At 42.7% G+C, this 7,034-nt stretch overlaps 1 protein-coding gene across 4 annotated transcripts in view; it reads left to right on the top strand.

The window, feature by feature from the left end:
- The window catches only part of Cep290 (Centrosomal protein 290kDa), an 81,809-nt gene that overhangs the window by 71,617 nt on the left and 3,158 nt on the right, over nt 1-7,034 (top strand). For 2 of the 4 annotated variants that reach the window (XR_003388679.1, XR_003388680.1), the window contains exon 24: nt 5,196-5,253. The gene's annotated coding sequence lies outside the window, so the exon portion shown is untranslated. Of the gene's footprint in view, nt 1-5,192; nt 5,762-7,034 lie in introns of those variants that run through there. The other 2 variants (XM_026810746.1, XM_026810747.1) reach the window with 2 other exon arrangements.

Here is a 7,034-nt window from a genome sequence, read left to right as displayed (position 1 = left end):
TAGAGGACATCAGTGCCTATAATTTCTATATAAAATTTTTTTCGCTTTCAATAATTAATTAATAAATAAAATTATCTATTACAAAACCTTCATACTTCTCATATCTTGATATTCAGTTGGTATTAATGATCGTAAACGTTGTGGTTGAACGTTTAAGTATTTTATTGTTACACTGTTTGACTTTAGATAGTTACGATATTTAGAAAGTTGTAGATCTCTGTTTTCTCCACTGTTTAAACTCTCAGGAAGTGAACATTGTTATAGCGTTATACCAAGCCAAACTGAGGAAACTTATCGGTAACGCGGTTCAAATTATAAACTACACGTTTTCTAATCTGTTTACAAGTTTTAGTAAAATTTCCCTAAATACTTCGATTATAATTTTCTTAATCAAATATCATGATTACTAAAACAACGAATATTTCGACTATTTCCACTTTGATTTTATTATAGAATTCATAAAATCTCTTAGAGTATAGGATTGTATTAAAGAACCCAGTTTAAAGTTGCCGACGTTCCTCGTCTCGCATCCCTCCCGGTGTCACCCTCGTGCACTCCGGCTCGCGTCTTTTCACCACTTCTGTGAAACTGTGAGCGGTGCGTAAACGCGGCTCGGACACAGAGGCACGTGCGTGAAGAGGAAGCGTCGGAACATCGGAGCTGAGTACCTTTGTCCTCCTCCGACATGTCGGCGGAGGAACGGGGTGTAGGATCCCTATTGATCTCCTCACAGAGCTCGGGCCAGTGGCAGAGAGTTCGCACAGAGGGGCGAGATAGACGGCGCGCGAGACAGAGAGAGAGAGAAGGGCGCGAGCGAGAGGGTGTGACCGGGTGAACTCCGAGCGGGACAGAGGCGGCGTGGGGTTCGCGCGGGGGTGGAACGGAGAGGAGAACCGAGGATCGCGAGGATGGACCTCAGCTGCGGCAGAGGGTGGCCACGAGGCCTGTCATACGCTGACTTGACGCGTCATTAATGTATCAGAGGACGGTCCGAACAGCGAACCGGCCAGGTAATAGAGAAGTTTTTTCATTGCGCACACGCGACCCCGCGAGTCGACGCGCGCCATGAATCGCCGCGAGAGCGCAGCTGTTGTTGTTGTTGTTTAAACCCGACCCACCCCGTTTAAATCATCCACTAGTTTGCACGGTGGCGCAAATTGTTGACACGTCCAGTTGTATCAACACTCGCTGCAATATGCACCGCGGCAGTGGACGTTGAACGCGGCTGCCGGAGTTCTAGGATTCATGGAATCCCTCTTTGGGATAATAAATGGAAATGAAATCATTTTCATTCGAAACTTTAATCACAGATCGTTATTCGATGCACAATTACTTTCTTCGTGCTGTTAATCTCTCGCGATCTCGTCCTGCTTTTTTTACTGGACTGGAGAAAGCGCGACCAAAATTGGTCAAATCCATTCGCGATTTACTCGGACACACGATTATTTTTATATTATTTCACGATTTTATTGAAGAAATTTTACATAAGACTGTGAGGTAATAGGTTGATTATTATTATTATTATTGGCGGCGTAAACTTCTGCTAGCAGGGGTGCGTGGCGATAATACGAACAAACCGATGTCCATCGATTAATATCCACCCACTCGTTTCCGTTCCAATTGCGCGACACGAATTCCGCGGATACAAGTTTATCAGGAATGCACCTGTTTCTCAGATGACGGATCACCGAAATCATATACTCGTTTCTCCCGCTGACGTAAACCGCCGCTGCCACGATTTCGTTATTGACATTCCCTCCCGACCGCTCGCGGTCGCAGCTACATCGCGAGTGTCTTTAATTCCACACATAGAGATATACCAACAATCTTACTAGGAACAATAAATAATATAAAAAATAATTTTCACAAAACGATAAAATTGCTCGAGCGTTGATTATCAACGGGTTAATTAATGTTGGTAAAAAAATATGAAAGGACGCGTGGTTTAGCCGCGAGGCGTGTATCTAGTTCACGTTTAATCACGGCGCATAATAAATGCAGCTCGAAAGGACAGCGTCTCGGGTTTCACTGCTTGAGGTGAAACGTTCGAATCGTACAGAGTGTACACAGCCTGTAGGTGGACTTTCATAGATTTGATACGATTGCGTTATGCGTGTATGTATGTACGTATCTACGTATCTGTGTACGTACGTATGTACTTTCTAGAAACGATCTATCATCCCGTTCGATCATGGCGCGGCGCCTTCTATCCCTGGCGTACCGCGAGCCTCGACGACTCACTTCGTTACATTCCCATTAAGAGCGGCTTACTTTCGTCTTCCTGGTCCCTGGAGTGTTCTCCTCGGGAATAACTCTCAGACGGATTTTGCAAAACGCTTCCTTCTTGGCGGCGTTTCAACAATTCGTCCTCGCTGACGGATCGGCGAACGTCAGGGGGGCCAGGCGTCTCTTTCCATGGAGCGGGCACGTTCGATCAGCGTCAACAAACAGGATGCTAATTGTGGGACAATGCTCGAAAGAGAGCTCGGTAACTCGGTCGTTCGGGTCGAGTATCGCTGGTCGACTGAATATAATTAGAAGGCATAACGATCGCCGAGTACAATGTGAACAGAACTATTGCCAGCGCGATAAAATAAGTAGTGGCTCGTAAACGATTTCTTCTCCGTATGCAAAGTGGAACGTTTCAGCTCCGTAACGGTCCCTAACCTGCCAATCACTAAATTTCCACGAAACAATCTACGGGGAAGGAGTGGCCTCCAGCTTACTTAGATAGAATGGTAAATGCGTGCTCGGGCGAGCCCTTCGGTCAGGCGAAATGCTTCACGAAAAATTGTGCAATAACTATATCCATTTTCGCGATTTATTTAAATCACTATCATTATCGTAGTCTCATTATCTAATACGTTTAGAAACTATTAGGAACACCGCCACTGTCCGGTCTCGTACGATCTCGACGCTTTATTTATGATCGAGTCGGACGGATTCACGAAAAGATCCGACGCAATAAGATGATCGATACACCGCCGCCGTGGCGTGAAGTTTTCGCGATCGACGTGCCCGCGTCTGGTCGCTCCAGTTCCAGTTCACGCGCGGGGCGAAAATAATTCATCGCACCGCGGGCACATCTCTCCCCGTAAGCTAAATAGAAACGTCGCTATTAATCTCGGCGCGTAATTGCGACACTGAAAGGGTTAGACTTGTTAGCGCGCCGGACGATATATCGCCTGCGTGCTTAGACGCTAAATTAAACGTTTCGCGGCCGAAAATAGCCGCCGCTTCGGTTCATCTGCCTTTAATATATTACCGGGACGCGATTCGGATTCGGTCGTGTGGGGTGGCAGCAGCGAGTCTCTTAAGAGGCTAATCGCCCGATAATCCGATCGTCGATTCCACCCGCGCTTTGCCAATCAAAGCAAGCCGAGGTTTTTTTTAGAACTCTTGCGACGATCGGAATGAGCTTATTCAATATTCAGCCATATTCCATTCAACGGTTTGTCAGTGAGGAACAATTTTCTGAATTTAGAACGTGTTCTGGAACTATTATTATATAATATTATATCGTGATTAGGCAGTATTTAATGCTTGTCCACAAACATGCCTCAATTTATTGGTTATATGCAATATTAACTCTACAATGTACAGTTTGGGACAATCACTGCTCGACCTCTGTTATTAATTTTCCCTAGAGCGACGAGACCCGAAGATATTAACAAATCCTGGTTTCTTCAATGCTTGATCTGGCTTGATTTTTACATGATTTCATCGAAACAATTTCAGCATACGTATTAAAAAATAATTACTCATGTAATTTTTTTAATTGAATATAAATAAGAATTGAAAACGTGTACAGAATATAAATAAAAATGTCACGTGTTTGATCACTTTCTTATTATTTTTTTACTCATGTTTTTGTTCTATACATAGTAGCCTTGGAAGAATCCAATTTCCACTTCTTTCTTAATTTGAAAATGTGTATGTGTATGCTTATACTTTATTTAAAAATTTTAATTAAAATATAGAACGATATTAATGGATTCAACTGATTCCTGGACAATTATAGAAAGTCTGTTAATATTTAATTAAACGTGATTGAAAGACATTTATTATTATTTTCGCATCTTGTAAAAAACGTCATTGATTATCCGAAGTTGTATATGAATCAGTATAAAATGAAGTAAAATGAACAAGATCGAGTATAAGGAAATAAGAACTGTACCGTAACACAGGATGCATGTCCTTAATTGCTCCATATTCGTTAGAACAGTTATCCGCGTATAGGTGAGCGTTAGACGCATTCGTCTTTATTCTTCCTTACGCGAGAGCACAGGAAGAAAGCAGCGGCGCGGCTTTTGTTCGACAGCCGCCGCCGCCGCTACCGCTCTTTTCGCCGTTTTGTTCCGTTTGGTAAAAGGATAGAGAAACGGGCGCGCAGCAAGGCAAGGAACACGGGCCCCGTTCTCTATGTAGGCCAGCTGAAACGAAGCGTCAGAATAAAGCGAACCGACTGAAAGCTGGCACGGATTCGAACGATTTCGACGGTGTCGTTCACGGTTAACCACGATCGGCTTATCGATTAAAATCAGGGAGGAGATGGTACGTGGAGAGTAACGAGGATAAGACCCGAGTTAATCCATCGGTTATTACAGACTTTCCTAAAATCAGTCTGTGGATTACGAAGATCCGTTCGTGTTAGACAATAAAAATGACAGAGCGAACGGTGGATCGAATAGTACAGTCAGTTTTATCAACAGCTGCTTGGGTCGATTGGAAGCTTTTGCATACGCTTTACGTTCTTTTCGTAATTAACGTGGATAGGCGACAAGTGATTCTTTGGAGGAATAGATATCCGAGAATCCAGCCAGATATCGATCAGCAAACTCGCTTTCTGTTTCACGTAACAGATAAAGAGATAAGGCGTCTGATAAGTAGGACGTAGCGAAATCAATAAAACAGACTTCGTATTCGAATTATCATAAAACTTTTGTAATTCTCATCAAATCGAAATCTAATTAATTAAGTATGGAATTAGTATCAATATTTGTCTACCGTAATTAATAAATGCAATGAATCTTGTTAGTTTCTCTATAATTTTGAATCAATATTCAGAATAGAGTTTTTAATTCATATTACATAATTCGTTTCCTTCGACTAGTTATTTCAATTTCTAACAATGGTTACGAAATTGTCAAGGTTTGCAATGAAATTTGACGACATGCTCTCGTTTGTTTCAGCAGCATCCGACCAGCGCGTCCGGATCGTCGCGACAGGACTCTCGCCGCGCCCAGTACACATGTAAGTACAAGCATCTCTTGCTCGGCTCGTGTCTGACCCGAACGTGGCAGAAGAAACCCGGTGAAACCTGGCGAATCCTGACACGCGTACAGTATATACGATGAGCCTTTAACCCTCTACTGCTTGAGACGTTTCCCTGATACGTTGACCTATACTACTTTTCTCAAAAATTGAACAGCCCGTCTCATTAATGAGAACGTATAAACCATTGCACGTGCAGTTATTACGACCTTTATTAAAAAGGATTTAATAAGATCAATAGATTAGATAGATAAGTAGATCAATATTGAAATTAGAAAAATATGTGTGCAGTATTCCTTGCCTGAATAGCCTAGAAAATGTATATGTTTATTTCAAAGTAATAAATTGTGATCAAAATAGTTACTAGTTAAATTCAATTAGAATATGAATTATTGAGCTGCACACTTGGAAAATACATGAAAAGGCTTTCAGCTTGCAAATATTCTTAAATGTCCAGTCACAGTTGATGCTTTGCAGTGCAGATCAGTTATAGATCAGCAGAAATATTTACAATAATTCTAAATATAATAATTTTACATTACTATATATGTTATTTTATTTATGTTACACTTTGTTGCGAAGAACAATTTTGAATATATTAAGACTATTTAAATGAATATATACATAAAGTAACATTTAAGAATTAGAAACTCTTGAAGTCTCGTGGATTGCACTTGGGACTGCATCTGGTCAGCATAGAGGGTTGAAAAAATCAATCGTATTCCAGCAATTTTTTTTTTTATCTCCTGCCCGTTCGCCGTTGAAACGGTTCGGAAAGTCCATTTCGCGAGGCCTGTGAACCCCGTGTATGCGTATCGGGCGTCCATGCATCGTCATTGAATTCCGGTCAACACACAGAAGGTTGATTCTATGCCACCGTGCGGCGGCGTTCTCCGTGTGTGCGCAGCAATCGGCGGGTCGCGGGGCGAACGAGCGCTCGCGCGCGCGCGCGCGCGTACTGCGCTCGCGTCTATCGTGGGATTTTTGTAGCGGTTTATCATTTTTGTGCCTGCCCCCCCTTTTGCCACCCCACCATGGTTTATTTAAAGTGTCACGAGAAGGCGAAGGCGTACACGCGCATGCGCTCGGTGCAAGTCGCTTGATGTTGGCCAACAGGCTGTTACGGGCCTTGCACCGGCCGTGTTGCCAAACCGTCTTTCGTTGTGTGGGTGCCACACCACGTATCCAAGTTGAAACTATGTACATCGGCCCGTGTGCACGTGTGCACGCGGCACTATGACGTGTCAGAGCGCGAGCGCGCCCGCGTAACGCCATTTCCCGTCGCGGTGCCAATCAGTGACCGAACTCTGGAAACCGGTGCATCCGAGAATGCACGCGGATTTTCATTATCCTCTTACTCTTGCTCCGTTTCTTCTGTGTCCCTGATCCTCCTTAAGTCTTGATACAACTGCACTTTCGTTAGATTATTTTACTTCGTCTGCAAGTTTCATTGAAATTCCCTGATAGTTTATCATTGCCAAAAGGATTGATTGATACACGGGCTGTTTTCGATTTCAGGGAATGATTCCTGACTAGGAAATCTTACCTAAAATTAGTATGAACGTAAAATGTATATTTGATGAAGTACAGCTAGGCACAATGATTCCTGATTCGTTTCTGATTGCGTTAATTTTCCCTAAGGGGACAAGACAGAAAATTCTGATTAAACTATACCTCATTTTTATAATATTCAATCTGACTTTATTACAAAGCAAGAATATAAGAAATGCAGAATTATTGATGATTAAATCAAGGTTGCT

The sequence above is a fragment of the Ceratina calcarata genome, unplaced genomic scaffold (genome assembly GCF_001652005.2).
Source record: "Ceratina calcarata isolate Rehan_Ccalc_2016 unplaced genomic scaffold, ASM165200v1 scaffold176.2, whole genome shotgun sequence".
Taxonomy (NCBI): domain Eukaryota; kingdom Metazoa; phylum Arthropoda; class Insecta; order Hymenoptera; family Apidae; genus Ceratina; species Ceratina calcarata.
The sequence above is the reverse complement of the archived record's forward strand: the minus strand, read 5'-3'. Positions and strand labels throughout refer to the sequence as shown.